The 20932-nt window shown below is 42.8% G+C and overlaps 1 protein-coding gene across 1 annotated transcript in view; it reads right to left on the minus strand.

The window, feature by feature from the left end:
- Positions 1–20932, minus strand: part of LOC112113280 (USP6 N-terminal-like protein) — a 176346-nt gene that overhangs the window by 68722 nt on the left and 86692 nt on the right. Inside the window, exon 2 of the mRNA XM_024209520.3 lies at positions 11864–12161. The gene's annotated coding sequence lies outside the window, so the exon portion shown is untranslated. The remainder of the gene's footprint in view (positions 1–11863; positions 12162–20932) is intronic.

Here is a 20932-nt window from a genome sequence, read left to right on the forward strand (position 1 = left end):
TCTCCTTCCTTGGAGGTTTTTAAGGCCCGGCTTGACAAAGCCCTGGCTGGGATGATTTAGTTGGGAATTGGTCCTGCTTTGAGCAGGGGGTTGGACTAGATGACCTCCTGACGTGCCTTCCAACCCTGATATTCTATTCTATGAAGCTCTACACAGAAGTCCCACAGCATGAGGGCTTCCTGGCACAGGGGAGAAGAGCGTGCACCCCTCTGTTTGTTGATATAAAACATCGCCATGATGTTGTCTGTCATAACTGATACACATCTCCCTGTTAAGTGGGCTCAGAAAGTCTGGCACGCCAGGCGTACCACTCTCAGCTCTGACATTGATGTGGAGAGTGAGTTCTACCTGAGACTAGAGGCCTTGTGTCCTGAGGTCTCCCAGATGTGCTCCCCAGCCCAAAGCCGCCGCATCCATCACTAGAGAGAGAGATGCCTGAGGGCTGGTGAAGGGGACTCCCGCACATACTACCTGTGTGTCAAGCCACCACTGGAGGGCGTCGAGGACCAGGCAAGGCAGAGTCACAACCCTATCCAAACTGTCCTGAGCTGACCGATACACCAAGGCTAGCCACGATTGGACAGGCCAGAGTCTGAGCCTGGCGTGTTGCACCACATAGATACAAGTGGCCATGTGTCCTAGAAGTTTCAGGCAATTCCTTCCTGTGGTGGTGGGAAACTGCCTGAGACCTCGTATGATGTCACCGAGGGACCAAAACCTGGCTTCTGGGAGGTATGCCCTGGCTTGTGTCGAGTCCTGAACTGCCCCTATGAACTCTATCCTCTGAACCAGGGACAGCGTTGATTTTTCCTCATTCAGAAGGAGGCCCAGTTCATCCAATGTCGTTCATATGCAGTCGACTTGTGCCTCTTGAGATCTGAAGCAGCCCTCGATGAGCCAGTCGTCGAGGTATGGGAACACCCGTACCTGCTGCTTGCGCAGGAACACGGCTACGACTGCCATGCACTTGGTGAACACTTGAGGTGCCGCCGACAGGCCGAATGGGAGGACTGTCAACTGGTAGTGGGTGCCTTTCACCACAAACCTGAGGTATTTTCTGTGGGACAGAGTTATTGCTATGTGAAAGTACGCATCCTTCAAGTCAAGGGCGGCATGCCAGTCTCCTGGATCCAATGACGGGATGATGTAAGCCAAGGAGACCAGGCGGAACTTGAGCTTCTTCACAAACTTGTTGAGATCACACAGGTCTAGGATGGGCCTTAGCCCACCTTTGGCTTTCGGTATTAGGAAATACCAGGAATAGAAGCCCTTGCCCTTCTCCTCTTGAGGAACCTCTTCCACTGTCCCTAGCGAAAGGAGCGAGTGCACCTCCTGTATAAGGAGATGCTCATGAGAAAGGTCCCTGAAGAGGGATAAGAAAGGGGAGGTGGAAGGGTGGGAGGGCACAGAACTGGATGGAGTATCCTCTCTCTACCGTGCGGAGCACCCAGCAGTCCGAAGTGATACAGGACCATGCATGGTAGAAAGGGGACAGTTGGGATGAAAAGGTAAGGCGGGGTAGATCCAGTTCTTGTCCTAGCGCGCCGTCCTCGACCACATCTTCAAAAGGCCGGTTTGGGGCCTGAAGGTGGCTTGGGATGGCCAGAGCCCTGGCCTGAGGATGGGTGCAGCCTTTTTCTGCCACCCCTATTCCTCCTTCGGGAACCGTCCTGTTGGTTTTGTTGGTAAAACTGCTGAGGAGGCTGCAGCCTGAAGTGCCTGCGCTGTGTAGCGTGGGTGTGTATGCCCAGGGACTTGAGGGTGGTCCTTGAGTCTTTTAAACTGTGCAGTCTCCTGTCTGTCTGATTTTTTAGAGAAACGGGCCTGACCTTAAAAGGGTAGGTCTTGGATGGTCTGTTGGACTTCATAAGGAAGCCCAGAGGACCTTCTCATGGCCACCCCCGTAGCCATGGTTCGCGCGTCGGCACCATCAAGAGCCGCCTGCAAGGAGGCACTAGAAATGAGTTTGCCTTCCTCCATAAAGGCATTAAATTCGGCGTGGGAGTCTGGTGGTAATAGCGTGGCAAAATTGGCCATCGCTCCGCAGGTACTAAAGGAGTACCTACTAATGATGGCCTGCTGGCTTGAAATGCGGAGCTGCAGACTACCGGTGGAGTAGACATTTCTCCCGAACAAGTCCACCTTTTTCGCCTCCCAATTTTTGGGGGAGGGTCCCTGAAACCCCTGACGCTCCATTTGGTTTGCAGCATCCACCACCAAAGAGTCGGGTGGAGGGTGAGAATAGAGATGCTCATATCCCATTGAGGGGATGAAAGAGTGTCTCATTTATCTTCGGTGTAGGGGGCAAAGAGGCCGGTGTCTGCCACAAAGTTTTTGTGGCCTCCGTTACAGTTTTGATGAGTGGCAGCGCCATTGCAAGGGCCCTGAGGGGATGAGGATGTCCACCATGGAATCAGCATCCTCTGCCTGGGTCCCCAGGTTCTGGGCCACCCTGCGCAACAACTGTTGCAGGACCCTGCTATCCTCCAAGGCCGGGGCCGTTGAAGTGCCCGCAACGGCCTCATCTGGGGAGGACAACAACAAGAGCACCGGCACATGGCCTTGGTCACTGCCCTTGGCCCCAAGAAGGTCACGTTGTTGGTTGGGCTGCTGTAACACCGGTGCCGCAATCGCCAGGGTAGGCGCCGGTGCCGGAGTGGTCGCCGGTACAGAGGCCGGAGTGGTCGCCGGTACAGAGGCCGGAGCGGCAGACACGATAAATCGATCCCGGAAGTGCTCACCGTCGACACCGGTACTCCTGCTCCGCGAGAGGAGTACGCGGAGTCGACGGGGGAGCCTGCCTGCCGCGTGTGGACCCGCGGTAAGTACCTTGTAGTTCGAACTAAGATACTTCGACTTCAGCTACGTTATTCACGTAGCTGAAGTTGCGTATCTTAGTTCGAACTGGGGGGTTAGTGTGGACCAGCCCTTAGAGAAACTACTAACACTGCTAAGACTAACCATATACAAATGACAGTAGTACACTGTTAGAGGCGCTTGCAGAAGCAAGAGCGAGGGAAGTTCCAACTAGCCATCACTGGCGATAAGAAGGAACTGAGAGGTGGAGGGTCGGGTTGGCAGGGCCCTATATTGGGCACCATGAAGGCGTGACTCCAGGGGGCGCCAAAGCCAATCCTACGGATACTACTAGAGGAAAAATCTTCTGGCTATTGTGCACGCGGCACGCACACACCTGATTGGAATTCACATGAACAAGCACTCGAAGAAGAACATTACCATGCTGTTTCCTATGTATGCTCTCACTGACATGCAGCTCAAATGTGATCAGTTTACAACTCAAAAGCTGATTTTTCTACTTGCCAGCCCTGAAAACTCCACTTGGGATCTGAACTGGGATCATCCTGCCTTATATACTCTGTACACTAGTGACTAAGATTCTGCAAATAGCATTTAGCTAGCAGTGTTATTTGTGAGTCAAAGTAGAACCCAGCTCACTGTTCCATCAGTGGGTTGGTTCTGCAGTTAACGGGAGGGAGATTTCGTCAGGGAGGTAAGCAGATGTGGCTCAAGACACAAGCAGGAAAGTTGAGCAAGAAGTGGTTTCTTTGACTGTTGATGTTCTGTCTAGCATTGAAATGATGATTTATTTATATTAAAGGGAGATGCAGGAGTTCATAAAAATGCCTGGGATATAGCAGCTGGCACAGCCAAGTTCAGCTGCTAATTGGCAGGTGTTTGGAACATTGGAAGTCCATGACACAGTTACACTCTGACAGTTATTTCTGCTGCACAGAGATTCGGGCATTCGTTCCAGAAATACCTTCTGTACAAGCATCTGTCAAATCTGTGAAGCAGAGAGAGTCCTCTGGCTTCCAACAACAGGTGTTGGGGTTAGAAGGGTGCTTTTATCACAGCTTAGTATATCCACCTATGGACATAACAATGAGTTTCTCACTCTGTTTTCTCTTCATCAGCTGCTTAGGACAAGCTTGCTAGTTGTTTGCAACCACAGCTGTAAGCAACATCTGTCTGCTTCAGCAATGTGTAGTTATTTCCCCATGGCCCTTCATCAGTTTACACATTCTTTGCCCCCAGGTTAGACTACAAGTGAACTGAAAATGGGAACTATTTATTGGGGACCGAATCAGATTGGAGTACCGTTGTGCTATGTGCGGTACAGACATAGCAGCAAAAGACATTCTGTCCCAAAGGATATTAAACTGATAAGAACAGATAGTAGATAATGTTTTCACCCCTCAGCCAAAAGGCCGAGATACTACCTTAGTTCAAGATAAAATGCACCAGGTGGAAGAGCAAACAAGGGATGTGGAGGAAGAAGGATGAGAAATCAAAAGAAATTTTTTTGCATATGCTAGCGGTATGAAAAATTTTTAAAAAGAGATCATGGTGGAGTAAAGGGGGTAGTTGATAGGGTAATTCAAGGCTTAATTGTGGATTGCATTAAAGATAAGGATAAGGGTAGGCAACGGAGAGACTCAAAGTGGATGATGTGTCAGAAAGACTGGCCAGAAGATGTGTGACACTGGCAGACAAGGTGCCAAGCTCATACCAAAGCTCCCGTGTCTCAACTGGACACTGACAAATACATACCTGGCATCAGTCTGGCTCACCTGTGTGTTAATATCGTTAAAATAGGTATTCAAAATTATAAGAATGTGATTAGTGTTTAGACTTTATTGAATGCTTGTGAGTTGCTGCAGGCATTAGTCTTACTCAGGGCTAGTCTACACTGGCAGCGCTTTAACATGCCTTGTGTGGTCGCGGCGCAGTGCTGGGAGAGAGCTCTCCCAGCGCTCTTAAAAATAAATAAATAAATAAATAAATTAAAAAAAAAAAAAACCACACACCACCTCAACAAGGGGCGTAGCTCCCAGCGCTGGGGCACTGTTTACACTGATGCTTTACAGCGCTGCAATTTGCTGTGCTCAGGGGGGTGTTTTTTCACACCCTTGAGCAAGAAAGTTGCAGCGTTGTTAATTGCCAGTGTAGACAAGCCCTTAAACCAGGGGTTCTCAAACTTTTGTACTGGTGACCCCTTTCACACACCAAGCCTCTGAGTGCAACCCCCCCTTATACATTAAAAACACTTTTTTATATATTTAATACCATTATAAATGCTGGAGGCAAAGCGGGGTTTGGCGTGGAGGCTGACCGCTCATGACCCCCCATGTAATAACCTCGCAACCCCCTGAGGCGTCCCAACCCCCAGTTTGAGAACCCCTGCCTTAAATCCTCTGTATACCATATTGTAAGGTTGTATTGTGAGCCTCTGTGACTATGTGTCACCAGACGGGACAGAGACATTAACTATCGTAAAGGTCCATCAACAGACAGACTATTCTGGGATGTTAAAGAGGACAAAAGATGTTGCTTGTTCTGCTCTCCTCCCCATGAAGATGACTCATGCAAGTGGATTCCTCCCATCACCTGAGTTTGCAGCTTAGAGCACATGGCAGGCATGGGATAAAAATCCCAAACAGAAGGAACTGATTATCTCTATGATGCCAGGACTCCTTAAGCACAAGCAAGAGATCCCCAGCTACTTAGCCTGGGTTAGCCCCAAAGGACACGTAAAGCTTGCTGACGACAGAAGCTTCTTAACAACTTTGGAAATTTAAGATTATAACATATTTGTATATATGTTTACCTGCCTTGACTTTGTAAATAACTCTTATTTCCATTTCCTACTTAATACATTTTATATAGTTTAATATAGGGTTGGCTAGAAGCGTTGTCTTTGATGTAAGATCTAAGGTGCTACTGACCCGGGGTAAGTGGCTGTTCTTCGGGTCTGGAAGTAACCTAAATACTTGGTATAACAGATCATCTATCACAAAGGTATGCTCACCTGGGTGGCAAGATGGATCGGAATATCCAAGGAGACTGTCTGTGACTCCATGTTTAGGCTGTTAGTGCCTGAGGAGTTTACACTTGATAACTGGTTGGTGAAATCTGAGGCTGGTACTCTCACTCTTGAGTCACTGAAGGGAGCTTTACAAGATGATCTTAGAAGTGTTTTAAAAGGACCTACTGAGGCTAAGGTTACAGCACTCAAGGCTGGAAAGGCAGAGGATTCAACAATCACAGTGCAAGATAAAGAACTGGATTAGTATTAGCATGGTGGATAAAGAGGAAGGGCCAAATCTGTGAAATGTGGTATAGGAAGAAGTAGCAGGATTTAGACACACACAGCCTAATATTTAGCTCAAAATGCTGCTTGCATGCTTCTCACTGCCAGACTTCTCCTGCACACAGTCAGATTTTTCTTGCATGTGGTACATGCACTGCCATTAACATTAGTGGGACTTCAGTGTAAAGAACAAGAATGTACAGCAGCTCCCTGCCACATGGATTGGAGAGGAACACTTTGCTCTTAGGTTCACTTCTATTCTCATTTAGTATTTACAGAATCATAGAAATTAGAAATAAAGGAGGTGTGGGAAGGGTGGGACAAATACTATTAGATCATCATTTGTCCATCCTCTGGGAGCCAAGAGAGGACTGTTCTCTACATTCTATCTTCTAGTGCTTTTGTCTAAACCAGTGTTACCATAAAATCCAGTCAATGGAGCCTCTACAGGTTCGAGTACTACAACTTCTAGATTGTTTTAGAAATCTTTCCCTTTCCTCAAGCCACTGTAAACTGTTAAAAATGGGAAAATTAGTTGCTTTCAGTAGGTTCAGAATGAAATTCAAAATGGATAGGAGACAGTGTGATGACTGCATCTGTGTCAGATGAATTACTCAAGCTCTGCTTTTCACCTCTGACAGTACTACACCATGCAAGGCTGATTACTTTTAAAACAATTTTTTAAAGTGACTGATAATTGGGAGAGTAACTAGATTCACTCTCCTTGTGCTCACAAGAATGTTGAGTCATACTCCCATAATCCTTTCATACATCTCCCCTCTCTGAAAGCGCGGGCGGCTAATAGACTCTCAACTCAAGCTGTACAGGCTGGATGATGATATCTTGGAATTAAGATGGGGCCACTACGTTTCTACAAGCAACATGGACCTCTTGTTCTGTTCCTTTACCATTTCTTTTGTGTGAGAGAGAGAGACAGAGACAGAGAGAGAGAGAGAGAGAGAGAGAGGGTCCTGTTTTCTACCTCATTTAGCCATTACCATATTACACTCTCCTTGCACTCTTACGGTACACTTCTATGAAAAGTCTCTGATTTTATACTGACTCTGTTCACTTTTAATGGGGACAGAAATGGCTATATTCTATCCCTTCAGTGGGAAGGAACCTGGCAATCCACAATGAGTCTAATCCTGGCAGGGTATCTACATTTGGATATAGGCCACCATTGCTCCTTAAGTTAACAGGTGACCAGCCTTTGCTGTGACTACCCCTAGGGTATTTCAACTCACTTCCTATGGAGCATTCATTTCAGCCCTTTCCACCCCATTTAAAAGAAAAATGTAGCAATACTGTATATTCCACACACCTTTTCTGGTTTAAATGCTGTCAGGAAACTCATAACCTTTATTTTTATTAAACAATGCTCATTTTTTTGAATTTTTACTATTTATTTTGTTTTCAGATTACCTGTTTTGTGATTTTTTTAAAAATATATTATGTTTTAACTGTTTGTACAAAGTCCCAAACACTTGGGCAGGTGAGGGGTGTTCTAAATGAAGATAGTACCTGATATAGCATTGCCTTAATTACACTATAGTCTACCTTTGAATGAGACTTGATTTTGGACCAACAATTAGCACATACCAATCATTTATTTTTTTAATATTTTACAGTGTTTATACACACAATCTGACACCAGGGGTAATTTTAGGGTCATCAGTAGAAAAGCCATATTCAACAATTACAGCAAATGAAATTGATCAAATGTTTGTAATTCCTTAAAGGCAAGCTGCAACACACAGCATTATAGAAGATATTCTAATTATTACATCTATTTACAAAGAACAAGTCACTGAAAGAATCTGTGTTGCATATAAGAAAACAGTCGTGACTTTATAGTACTAAAAATATTAAATTAAAAATACTGTTACAAACCCTTATCAACCAAAAATCAAGAAGTAACTTCTTACAATAACTTTGACAAATCGGGCTTTTAATTGACATCCTGGTTTATATCAGAGAAACTCCTGCTAGGAAGCAAGAGTAAAAATTTAATTTATTCAGACACAGCATCCACCATCTTGAGATACTAAAACAGGAACAGGGATTTCTAGAAACTATTTTAAAAACACAATCCAACATATAATTTGTAAATGTTTAACTGTCTAAGGTATAAATTAATCCCTACAATTTTCCTTTGAAGAACATGCCTAATAAAGCTGGCCTCTACCATTTAATAACGTATACCATTTAATAATAATGGAAGGTCTTATAGATCATTTATTTTTGCGGAGAAAAGAAAGAGATCCATAGCGAACAAGGCAGATCTGTATTCTTCAGCTGTCTCAGACAATTGCTACCCTTCTCCAGTAAAACAATACCTTTCACTTGTAAAGCTGCTATTAGCTATAACTGAGTGATTATCACATTTGCGTGCCATGGAATAAACACAGCCATGTAAAGCAACAGTACAGTGCACGATATGCTAACTATGGCAATTAAAAACTAGCTAACTGAGCATAAGGCTGTTATAAACATACAGCTAAGGGTAGCATAAAATCCCTTTACCTGTAAAGGGTTAAAAAACTTAAATAATCTGGTTGGCACCTAGGCACAAAGAGGGACCAGGGCAGAAAAAAAACATCTCCTAAAACCCTGCCTAAAATAAGCATCCAAGATTACAAAAATTGTAAGTAATAGCAAGAAAATGCATTAGCTTATCTTTTGTTTTAGCTTGCAAATTTTCCCTATGCTAAGAGAAAGGTTTATTCCTGTTTTTGTAACTTTAAAGTTTTGTCTAAAGGGAAATCCTCTGTGTTTTAAATCTTATTACCCTATAAAATTACCTTCCATCCTGATTTTACAGAGGTGCTTCTTTTACTTTTTTTCTTTATAATAAAGTTCTGCTTTTAAGAACCTGATGGGTTTTTAGTGTCCTAAAAACCTAAGGGTCTGGTCTGTGCTCATCTTGTTTACCTATTTGGTTGGTATATTATGCTCAAGCCTCCACGGGAAAGGGGATAAAGGAGTTTGCGGGGATATTTTGGGGAAACAAACTCCAAGTGGTACTTTTCCTAAATCTTTGTCTAACTCACTTGGTGGTGGCAGCGATACCGTCCAAGAACAAGAAAAAATTTGTGCCTTGGAAAAGTTTTTAACTTAAGCTGGTAAAAATAAGCGTAGGGGGTCTTTCATGCGGGTCCCCACATCTGTACCCCAAAGTTCAGAGTGGGGAGGGAACCCTGACAAGGGCTAATAGAGGCTAAAATGCCCAGATGTGGTTTTATCAAAGTACATAAAACAGACCTTCATATGCTTCAGGTCACCATAGACATTAATTCACAACAAGAGCAAACAATAAAAGTTGGTGAGATTCTCTCTGACTGACAAGTGTACTCTCTTTAAGGCAAGCTTACTACCAAACTGGTGTTCCTACAGGAGCTCTAGACTTGTAATGGAATAGCCTCAGATTAAGAAAATCCTTCAAAACCAGTAATGGAACAGTTGAACTATTAAATATACACACAGTATGTATGTATGTATATATGTATATAAATAAATAAATAAATAAATAAAAGGGACAAAGCTCAAAATCTGTTGAGACTCCAAATGCAACCATGTTTGGGTACCTAGTTACAACTCCATTATCACTGACATTTTTATAGTGCAGTGATACTCAGACCTCAGTTGTTCAGGAGTCAAATTAGTGATCAACATTACCTAAAAGAGCCATAAAAGTGTGAATTCATTGTTTCATTTACTATAGTACTATTCATATTTAAACAATATTATGGGAAATATTTAATATATATTCAATAAAATTCTCATAGGAAATAAATTAATAACTTAGTGCAAGTTGACAACTTAATTGGTTAACAACATAAAAGCATCCTAATTGGTTAATAATTCAATCAGTGTTTTAATATGTGCTGAAAAGAGCCACAGGAGACATTAAAGAGCCACTTGCAGCTCGCAAGCCGCAGTCTGAGTATCACTGTTCTAGTGTATAGCCTAGAATAGATCTTATCCGTGTTTCAGAATGAGATTAAAGCCTTGGCAATCTCCCAGTGCATTTGAGGGGATGGAGAGGACAGTGCACTAGGTGCACCGTGGATCTGATCCAGGATGGCAATTCCTCCAACTAAGAATATAGCCATGTCTCACCAGAACGGCACTCCCCACCTGGTGTGTTGCTTGCATAGTCTGGGAAAGGTTATGAACAGAGTAGCAGAAAATACGGGTTGTGGCTGCCTGTGAGAAACATGAAAGTATTCAACTACATGGCGAGCTTCTGCTTCTCCGGAGACCACTAGCTTTATAGCAAGCATCAGAAACATTTCCTCTACACAGATTTGTAAGACACACTTTCTCTTCAGTTTTGTTATGGGCCTACCCATTAGCACTGCTCTATTTTTATTAGAAAACCTGGATGAGATTTTCAAAAGCCAATGAGGGGATTTAACCACAGAACTCTCAGGGTAGATCTACACGAGAAGCACGACATCAGCGCGGCTTCACCGGTGCAACTGCACCTCTGTAATATGTCTGGTGAAGAAGCTGTATGCCGGCAGGAGAGCGCTCTCCCATCGGCACAATTACTCCACCTCCGTGAGAGGCAGAAGCTATGTTGGTGGAAAAGCATCTCCTGCCAACATAGTGTCGGTATGGACAGCGCTTAGGTCTCTGTAACTTGCATCGCTCGAGGAGGGTCTTTTTCACATCCCTGAGCAACATAAATTAGATTGTCTTAAGCGGTGGTGTAGACCTGCCCTTACTGTGGTTAAGTCCCCTAGGTAAATCTGAAAGTCTCAACCCCTACTTTTAAAATGTTTCCACATCTGGACATTAAAGTTTTGGTTGGAGCTGAAACTCCAACATCCCCAATGGCACCAGGACTTTTGGGTCACATGCCCCAGCAGCCCCCCAACCCCATCCACCACAACTGGGCGTGGAGCTATAATATTGATTGGGTGTGTGGGTGCTTCAGCCCCATAAATCATCCACACCACAACAGCATGCCACACCTGAGAAACCTGTTTTAACCAAATTCTGGCAATTGTTAAGTTACAGGGGAGCAAAAAAAAGGAAGATACTGGTTTCAAATACTCTCTTAAGGATGGTTATCACTTTAGGGAAGGAAGTAGTATCTAGAGGGATGAACTCCTAAGAAAAAGATCCTGTTTTCATGCAAATGTCGCTGACCACCACCATCACCACACAAACGCAACGAGAAAGGCACAAGAATTTCAAAAAGCACTTACGGGGCTAAGGAGCACAAGTCCAATTGACTTTTCTTGACACTTGCACTCCTAAGTTCTCTCAGGCACTTTTGAAACTCTCACCCACAGACTATGAAAAATACCTTTACACACACACACACACACACACACAATATCTATATGTGGCTCATTAAAGCACCTGTTCCAATAATGTCACTGATGATGCAAGTTAAGAGGTGTAGGGAATTAGTGGTTTCTGGAGATAAGTTTAAATCCTGTCTAGGGTTACACGTAAAAGTTAACATAGTGGTCTCATTTAGTACCCATTTATCCACATCACAAGGCAACACAGTTGGCACACCTAGCAGTGCTTTGCAAGGCCCAAAACCAGAATAGCAAGGGATTTTATAGGAAAAGACCAAGATGTTCAGATATCTGAGAAGAATCATGCACTACGAGTGACTTCAGCTAATTCGTTTAGTTCTTTCAGAAGCACCAGTTTCACACTCGATTTTAAAATTTAGAAAAAGATGGCACAGAAATGCAATGCCAACTTGGCTTAAGTTTGTCTTACCTGAGCTGGATATTAGGCTCCGTGCTACATCAGTTCAGGCTAAGTTGCCCTCTCCCCATCTGGTAGAAAATATTTCCAGTTCCAAAATGTTCACCTTCATGACTCTTAGAATTTTCTGTCCTTAGCTGAAACCTCCAGACTAGCCAAGCTCTGCTCACTCTCAGTCTCACTCACACACTCCCAAATCAATGCAGCGTCATCTCTCTCCGGTGTGTCTCCACACAAGCGTTCACTGCAGGGGAGAAATGCAGCCTCGGAAGCTGTCACTATACAGACTCTCTTCCCTCTCCCAGACTCACTGCAAAGAAAACAAGAAGAGGTCCATCAGCTTTCTGTTTCTTGCACCACACATATATTTTTGTCACAAAATCAGGATCTATTTGCAAACAAAAAAAAGCGTTCAACATTCTGTTTATGTGAACAACCAAGTAAATACACTCAGGGTTTGGCTGTACTATGGGGTTACAATGGATGTAACCCTGTAGTGCCAATGCTATGGGGAAGTTACTACAGCAACAGAAGGAGTTCTTCTATCCTGGTAGTAACTCCACCTCCCAGAGGTCTGTCTACATTGCAATTAAACACCCGCAGCTAGCCCATGTCAGCTGACTCAGGCTCATGGAGCTGTAAAATTGCAGTGCACACATTTGGGTGGGAGCCCAAGCTCTGGAATCCTTCCCGCCTTGCGGTGTCCAAGAGCTCAGGCTCCAGCCTGAGCCCAAATGTCCACACTGCAATTTTATAGCCCGGCAGCCCAAGTCAGCTATCAAGGGCCAGCCACAGATGTTTTATTGCAGTGCAGAAATAGCAATGGTAGCTAGGTTGACAAAAAAAACGCTGCTGTTGACCTACCTACGTCTACACTGGAAGGTTAGGTTAGCAAAGCTGCGGCACTCTGCATCATAGCTATGTCATCCAGGCATCATGACCACTTTGTACAACATTTCAAGGGTGTAACCCACCAAAGAGGAAAGGAAGCACTTAGGGTGGTACAACGGACGGTAAAAATAGTGGTGCTGAAACTGAGCAAATGAGGATTAAAGCTGAGTTGTCATGAACATTTCCTAAGCCGCATTATCTGAGACACTGTGGAGTAGTCTCCCAAAGGAAACGTAGGGAGCTGCATGGCTCAGGTTATTGAAGAACATGGGCTGGACTAAGTAATGGAAAAAATACCAAAGGGAGAATCCTGAACTGACCAAGGGGAATGGATTACATGCCTCACTAGCTCTTTTCCATTTCCAGTGTTTGCTTCTTTGTGGATGCACAGGACCTAGATATGTTTGTGTATCCAAACAGCTGTTAAAGCCAGTAGGCAGTGATGCAGTCGCTCAGCCAGAAATTTCACAAAGCAAGGGGCACACAATTGACCGTACATTTAGATCTTAGGGGCAACAAACACAAACAAACAATTTAAAACAGTCATGATCTCATTTTGCTCAGTTTGGTTTCATTTTATTCATAAAGATATTCTATGGTCATTTTTGAGCCTCTCAGTTTTCAAATTTTGCTATTCTCCCTTCTGGTTTGAGATGCCAGTCATGTCCTGATTTCAGTGCTGCTGCATAGAAAAAAATGCCCAACACTGCTTTATATTAATGGAGAGATTGGCTTGTTGAACTGCATTTTGTTTAGGATTAGGATGGAATTTTGTGATCTGACCAGACATTCTGGGTGAACTAAAATGCAGTCAATGGGCCTACAGCCACATTATGTCATTTGTCTGTAATTTACTTATGCAGAGAAGCTCAGTTCAAACACAACATCTCGTTTTCAGTGGGGTCCTGTGTTTTACCCCATTTTCTAACCTGGTTGACAGATTTACGAGGTCAAGTGGATTCCCTGGAGGTCTCAAAGCGAGTTAACCCATGGAGACCGTAGGCACGTACTATACAACGTCATCCTCAGCTTTCCTACAGGAGAACACAAGACCCTCCAAAGCCCTTTGCTGCTCTAATTCATTATCCCACACTGTTAACGAGGGAACAGTGCTAATGGAAAAACTGAACTGATTTCCCAGCACAAGCAGCTGCTACCAGCTATATTTTAGATGGAATAATCTTGGCCATTTGCTGACAGATAAACACAACAAAGCCCAATGGTACACAGGGATTGTCTGTCATCCAAACATTATAGGAAACTGTTAGTCCTTCATCCTGCAATATTCTCTCAAGACATCAAAAAAAAGTTATGAAAGCTGTTAGATTGCAACCTGTGATATGATCAGTGCACACAACTTTGAAGGCCGCTTAGAATTTTCCAGCTGAGAATCTCGAAAGTATTTTCCAATCAGTAACTAGGCTTTGAAAGTGATTTAAAAAAAAAAAAAAGTACATTGAATTAAACCATGTAGTCCTGAGCAGTAGAATGCAGTACCTTCACTTGACTTGGATTTTGTAAAATGGCTACTGCAGCAAACTGTTTCTCAGGGCAGCTCAAGACATTTCTTCCATTAGAAAAAACAAAATACTCTCAGCGGTGACAGAGACAGCAGCAGTAGAAGGGGGCTTGGAAAGGGGAATAACTTTAATAGTTCCTAGAAAATTTACAGTTTTGTAGTTCTGATCTCAAATAATTCAGAAGAAAAAGCTGTTTTTGCAGCATAAAACTGCCAGTTTGTCACAGGGTGTGAAGTTTCTACATGAAATTGACAAGCCACCTCAAGGGGAAAATTTATGATTCTGCCTAGGAGGGGATGTAAAGTCCACTTTCAGTATGAAAAGGCTGTATTAATGGTGTGACTCCACTTTTGATCTCACTCACAAGTACTTGCGAACACACTTTAAAGCATTTAAAACCCCAACATTCACAAGTCTCTTTGTAATACCTCTCCCTTTCATGTCTCTCCAACCATGCTACAGCCCAAGATGCAATGACCAAAATAAACAGAGTCTAGAACAGTTTATACATTCCTCCTCAGAGTTGGTTGCATTTATTTGTGAGTAGTCCTTTATGTTTTTTATACCTGTCTACACTCACCATACAGTGAGCATAGAAAGCACTTCAGAAAATTTTAATCACAACAATAATCTCTTTCTGTAAGATGGCAATCATAACAGTAGGTGAGAACCTACAACCAATAAGCTACCAGGAAACAAATTTCAAATCTGCCTCCCTCTCAAACATTTCCCATGCTTATAATTCACTCCAATTTTCCATTGCAGGGGGGAGAGAGGAAGAGGAGGAGGAGGAAGAGGAACTTTGCCATGTGCACTGAAGATCATCAGATTCAGGCCATCTCAAAACGAGGATTGCGGAAGAGGGAGGGAAGAAAAATACAATTCAAAAATGAGGAGGTTCATGCAGAGAACACCCAGTAGCAGCCTCCTCTTGTTTATATCATCGAGGCTCCAGCTTGAGTGCCTCTGCTGATCTTAGCGGTGGTAGTATGGCACAGGGAAAGAGATGGCTTTAAATGAAAGCTAGTCTCTTCAAGTAGAACTGCTAGCTTCTTGTTGAGTCTCCAACAATTCTTCTGCAGCTTCTATTTTTAGACCTCGTAGAGAATAAACAAATACCCAAAAAAACATTGTTTTGTTTTTTGCCCGGAACTTGTCCGTCAGTTGATGAGAGTTTCAGATATGTAGCCTCATTATAGGAAATGATTTCTACTTGACCCCATTAAAATATAAGAGTCAGACTGGAAAAAGTAGAAGACTACAAGTTTTTGGGAAACACTCAAGAGACTAATTTTTTTCCTCTGATGTCTGCGCAAAAAAAAAAAAAAAAAAAAACAGTGAAACCAAAAAGAATTCCCCTCTCCCCATGCACACCCTTTTTCGGAATGAAAAATGCATATTGTACTTGAGTGGGAAGGAACTGTATAAATATGGCCTTTAGAAGTCAGATTCTTCTTGCTTAAGACAGGATTAGAAGTAAATCAAAATTTCTCTAATTGCAAACTTAAGCCAGCTATAATATTGTCCATTCTTCATTAGGTACTAGACCATGTGCCCGAGGAATGCAAATATGTCAGGCAAATACAAAGTGAGACTGACGACTGATTTACTAGAACATCCACCAAGCGTTTTAAGTGTTTGTTCTACAAACAAGCAAAGTGAATTAGACATAGCTGCTTCACATTTTCAGTGCCAATTGCAAATTTGTAAGGATCAAGTCATAACCTCCCTGGCCTTTTGTCTGCCAGCTCATATACACCCAACTATTTCATCTCATCTAACACAGGGGAATAATGAGAGGCAAGTAAATTGGCAGAGTCTCTGCCAAAACACCACACACTTCCCAGAATGCATTCCTCCACTAGATCTACTTCTCCACGCTCCACACCAAATGGGTCATATTACTTCCCCCCAAATCCCAACTCATGTCATTTGCATGTGACTGCACAGAGCAGCATCTAGTAATGTAGAAACTTCCACTGTAGTTTCTTTTCCTACACAGTCCACCTGCTTTTTCCCTCCATAACTGAACACACAATTAGATATATCTGGCTTCGGCCACTTACAGGCTGCTCAACTAGAACGAATCACTAAATGATGTGACAGACATCATCTGGCTAACACCTGTGATTAAAATTGGGTCCTCCAGAACTAAAAGTGTGAATCTACACAGCTTGCGCTAAAGAGCCAGGCTCTCTGGTTGAGCGCTGTAACAGACTCTCATCCTCTGTGGATCAGGCTACTAAAGGGGACATTTACACACTGAAGAGGGTGGTACAGGCATTCCCAAGATACCCAACTCCTGCAGCGATCGGTCTAACGGGGGTCAATTAGATGCGATAAATTGACCACCGAGCGCTCTCCTGTCGACTCCAGTACTCCACCAGGGCGAGAGGCACAGGCGGAGTCAACGGGAGAGCGTCAGCCGTCAACTTACCGCAGTGAAGACATCCCGGTAAGCAGATCTAAGTACATCGACTTCAGCTATGTTATTCACGTAGCTGAAGTTGCATAACTTAGATCGATCCTCCCCTCCCCACCACTAGTGTAGACCAGGCCTCAGATACTTTGGTCTCTTGTGGTTAAGTAGGGGACATCCAGCAGCTGGGAAGAAGAGCCCAACAGAAATTTTTTTTAATATGTACCCAAAACATGCCATCTCCTATACTCAAGAGAGGACTTTCACTACAGAAAGCAAAAATAAATTAATGTCACCAGAATCTTAAGCCCCCTTTATGACTAGTGGGTCTGTTTACCTTTAGAAAGGAGGCCTATAAGAGGGGACATGATACAAGTATATAAAATAATTAGTGGTACAGACAAAGTAGATTGGGAGCATCGGTTTCCCTGATCTCAGAATACAAGAAATTGGCTAACAGTCAACGGGAAATTCAAAAACTGGTAAGAGGAAATAGTTTAATCACACCTAGAGTGAAAAAGTGTCAAACTTGTTGTCATGGGATATTATGGAGGCCAAGAATTTAGTAAGGTTCAAAAAAGGATTAGATTTTTAGATGGATATCAAGAATTTAGAGTTATAATAATTAATGACAATAAAAGCTTTGGGAGGGCTATTAAACTTTGTGCTTCAGAGTTTAAGCCACTCTGCTTAACAGAGATCAGAAAGAGATCAATCCACAGGTACCGGGTTTGCTTAAGACAGGATGAGAAGTAAATCAAAATTTACTGCCAGGTTTACACACCATCTTTTGTGGCATGTGGTTTTGCCCCCAGTCAGCAACAGGGCACTGGACTACATGGACCACTGCTCTGGATCCAGTCTGGCAATTATATTCCTATGAAAATATATATTTTAAATGAACTTTTCCCCTAAAAGCCATCCTCATTCTTCAAACAAGACCTTAAAGGGATTAATAATCAGTGATGTATGCCAAGAACGGATCCCACATACTCAAAGTATCATACTCATTTTCTAGTCCAAAAAGTATATTTTTCATATTTGGCTGCCTCTACTGAAGTCATAATTCTTTTTTTTTTTTTTTTTTTGCTGGCAATACCTTGGATTTGCATTGCCTTTATATTACTACTCTGGCTACCAATATGCTGATTCTGGTTAACTTTTTTCTTTTTAAACCCCAACTAATCATATCAAGTAACAGAAAATTTAAGGGAAACCTGAAGTGTTAAATCCAAGATTTGAATTGTGCTGAGAAATGAGCTTCCAAAATTCTGCAATCTTAGTATAGCTCTGAAATATATAGCATCAGCATATGAGAATCTTCAGAATTCTTAAAAGGGGCATGAACTTAAAACTACTGTTTCAACAATTTTTGGCCTGCTATAAATCCTAAAATTGCTAGAACTGAAAGATCAGAAAAAAATTATTTTTGGGGGTGTATTTTGTGCAAATGAAGCCCTTTTGGACTATGCAGGGGAAACAGTTAAATGAATTAAATAAAATAAATCAATTTCCCTTGTTTTTTATGTGGCTCTTTCAGACAGCAAAAGGAGAGACATCACTGTCTAAAAATATAGGAAAATGTGGTTGTAAAATGACAAAATCTGGCAGGGGAACTGAAGGACAGATATAGTATTGACCTAATTTATTTTTTTTAACTGACAAAATGTCAGTGGCATATTTGCCAAGCAGAGAATTCTGTTAAGCACAATGCACAAACCTAAACTCTACGTTATTTTGGGTTTTTTTAAACGTAACAAAACCTTGGCCAAGAGTACCGTACAATTAATGCCTGGTATTGGCCAGCATTTTAAAGCAATGGCAGCTAAAGCTGTTAGCAATCCTCAGCTAGGGCAGATCTGGTAATTTCATTGTTTCTGAAAAATATGAAGACTAACTACATCTACCTTTCCCAGAGAAGGAAAAGGGCTTAACATGAACTTTTAGATTCTGCTGAACAGAATATATTGAAGTTTTGAGGCATGTGATGATATCACAAAACTGAACATATCTTTTAAACAAACATGCAAAGGTACTGCATGGCTCAGATAGGTGGAACTACAAAGGCTTGAAAGTTGATGGTTTAACATCCAAGGAGCTGAAAGTCACTACCATCTGATGGCAGCTGAGGTGACCTTTGTGAAATGAGTAAGCATCTCAGCCCCATATCACAAATTGGTACCCTAAGTCGGATTGAATTTCTGAAGATGGAATTCTCCCTCTGACCCCTAATATCAGAGAGCAGGTACATTAATGTGGCAGACAGGGTTAGGGGTTAAGGCAATTTGTACTCAAGCTACCTGTGCTGTATCTGTTCAGGATATAAAGACAACTTGTAGCGAGTCTGATGAAAACACGGTAAGTCGATGGGTGAGCACTCACCCATCAACTTAATTAATCCACCTCAATGAGAGACGGAAACTATGTCAATGGAAGAGCGTCTCCCATCAACACAGCGCGGTGTAGACACCGCTTTAAGTCGATGCAAGTTACACTGAATCAAGTTATGCAGTTTATGTAACTTCACTAGTGTAACTTGCATCAGCTTTCAGCGTTTGTGTAGACAAGGCCTAAGGCAGTAAATGCAGCACCATTTGCCAGCAGCAAACACTTTATTTTTAATTTAAAAAACATGTATTTGGCATTTTGTGCATTTCTTAATTAAACATCACCTCTGAGGCTCCATGCAAGGTTTATTCATATCATGCGCTGCTATCTCCCCACCTCCCACAAACTTCATAAGGATCTCGCCACTGCGGTGTTAGCACTTTTTTTCTGTTGGCAAGTACCAGTTTGTGCATTTGTAAATACACAGTGAAGTCAGAGGTGGTGAGAGGTGAAGGAGAAGGTGCCCCCTCTTTTCACAACACCTTGAGGGGGGGGGTGCAACAGGGACATTGAAGCAGGCTTTACAGATCATAGGATCCCCTCTCACCCTGCTAACAGATGGTTCTTTTTCCATATTCTAGAGAACTGTCAGCCCTGGAAATTTCCCAGCTCCTCAAGGCAAACGGCCCTTTGGCTGTCTTAATAAAACATCTCTGTTGCTAGGTCTGCGAGAGTAGAAATAGATTACAGAACACAACACAAAAAACAGATCTGTACTGTTACTGCCGGAGGCTGTTAACCCTCCTCTGAAGCACTGTGTGCAGGCCTAGTCTTTGTCCCCCAGGAAAGCTATTGCTGCCTGGGACAGTGGGTAGCATGGGGCTGGTACTAGTTTTAAACACTGGGAGAGAGGAGACAACTATGAAGTGCCCTGATGTGGCGTTTAAAACATTAACAGATTAACAAAGATGATAGATTAAATGACCACTTTAGAGATGTTTATATCTGTGAGAGGTTCACACACGTAAGAAACTAGGAGTAAAACAGAGAACTCTAGCAAAACAAAACCACCTCACAAACAGAAATAAAACAGAGTAATTTACCATGGAAGGCCACTGAAGCCAAGTGTATCAGTTTAATCATGATATTGGGGGGGAAAGGGGGCGGAAGAGGCTACTGAGGAGTCAGAGAGAAAGAAAAACAATGGCTACATATTTATTTGCTTTATGTGTAGAATAAGTCGGAAGCACCATGCACTAAGTCCGAATGCTTTGCCAATCACAAGAACAAAATGCAATAGAATCCGCTTGTCCCTTTTAGTAATCAGCAACATGTAATCCAGTACTAACAAACCCTGTGCCCCAACTCTCTTCACAGGCCATTCAAAATTAACATGAACCAGAAACTCAGGTTTGCTAGGTCAGATATTCCCCACCCCTTGATTTGAAGAATGTATTCTGATCACAGACTTGTAGACTAGACAGAACAAAATAATAATAATAATAAATCCATCTTCACATGTGGCCTAAAACAGGATTTGAACTCTGGCCTTTAGACTTAAGATCAGTACACTAGCCCCCTAGACTCCTCATCAGACAGAACAAAAACGGCCCATAGCTCTCGGCAAGCATCTGTGCTGCTCACTGTGCCTGAATTCCTGCTAGGAGCTGGATGACTGCAATGAATTCTGCTTATAACTGCAGCTCTCGGGAGGCAGGCAGCCGTGCCACTTGAGCAGAGAACAGTTCCAAAAGCTCCATGACAAGATTCTTGCTACTTACTGCCAATGGACCATTAACAAATATTTCCCAATGGAAAGTTCTCTGATTTTCATAAGCAGTGTGCACAAACAGCAAGCATCCCAATTCAACTACAAGCAGCTAAACTGCTAAAGGAAAAGATGTTTCTTTTTCCTTCCTGAAG

Source organism: Terrapene carolina, unplaced genomic scaffold (assembly GCF_002925995.2).
Source record: "Terrapene carolina triunguis isolate 2854851 unplaced genomic scaffold, T_m_triunguis-2.0 Scaffold250, whole genome shotgun sequence".
Lineage (NCBI taxonomy): Eukaryota > Metazoa > Chordata > Testudines > Emydidae > Terrapene > Terrapene triunguis.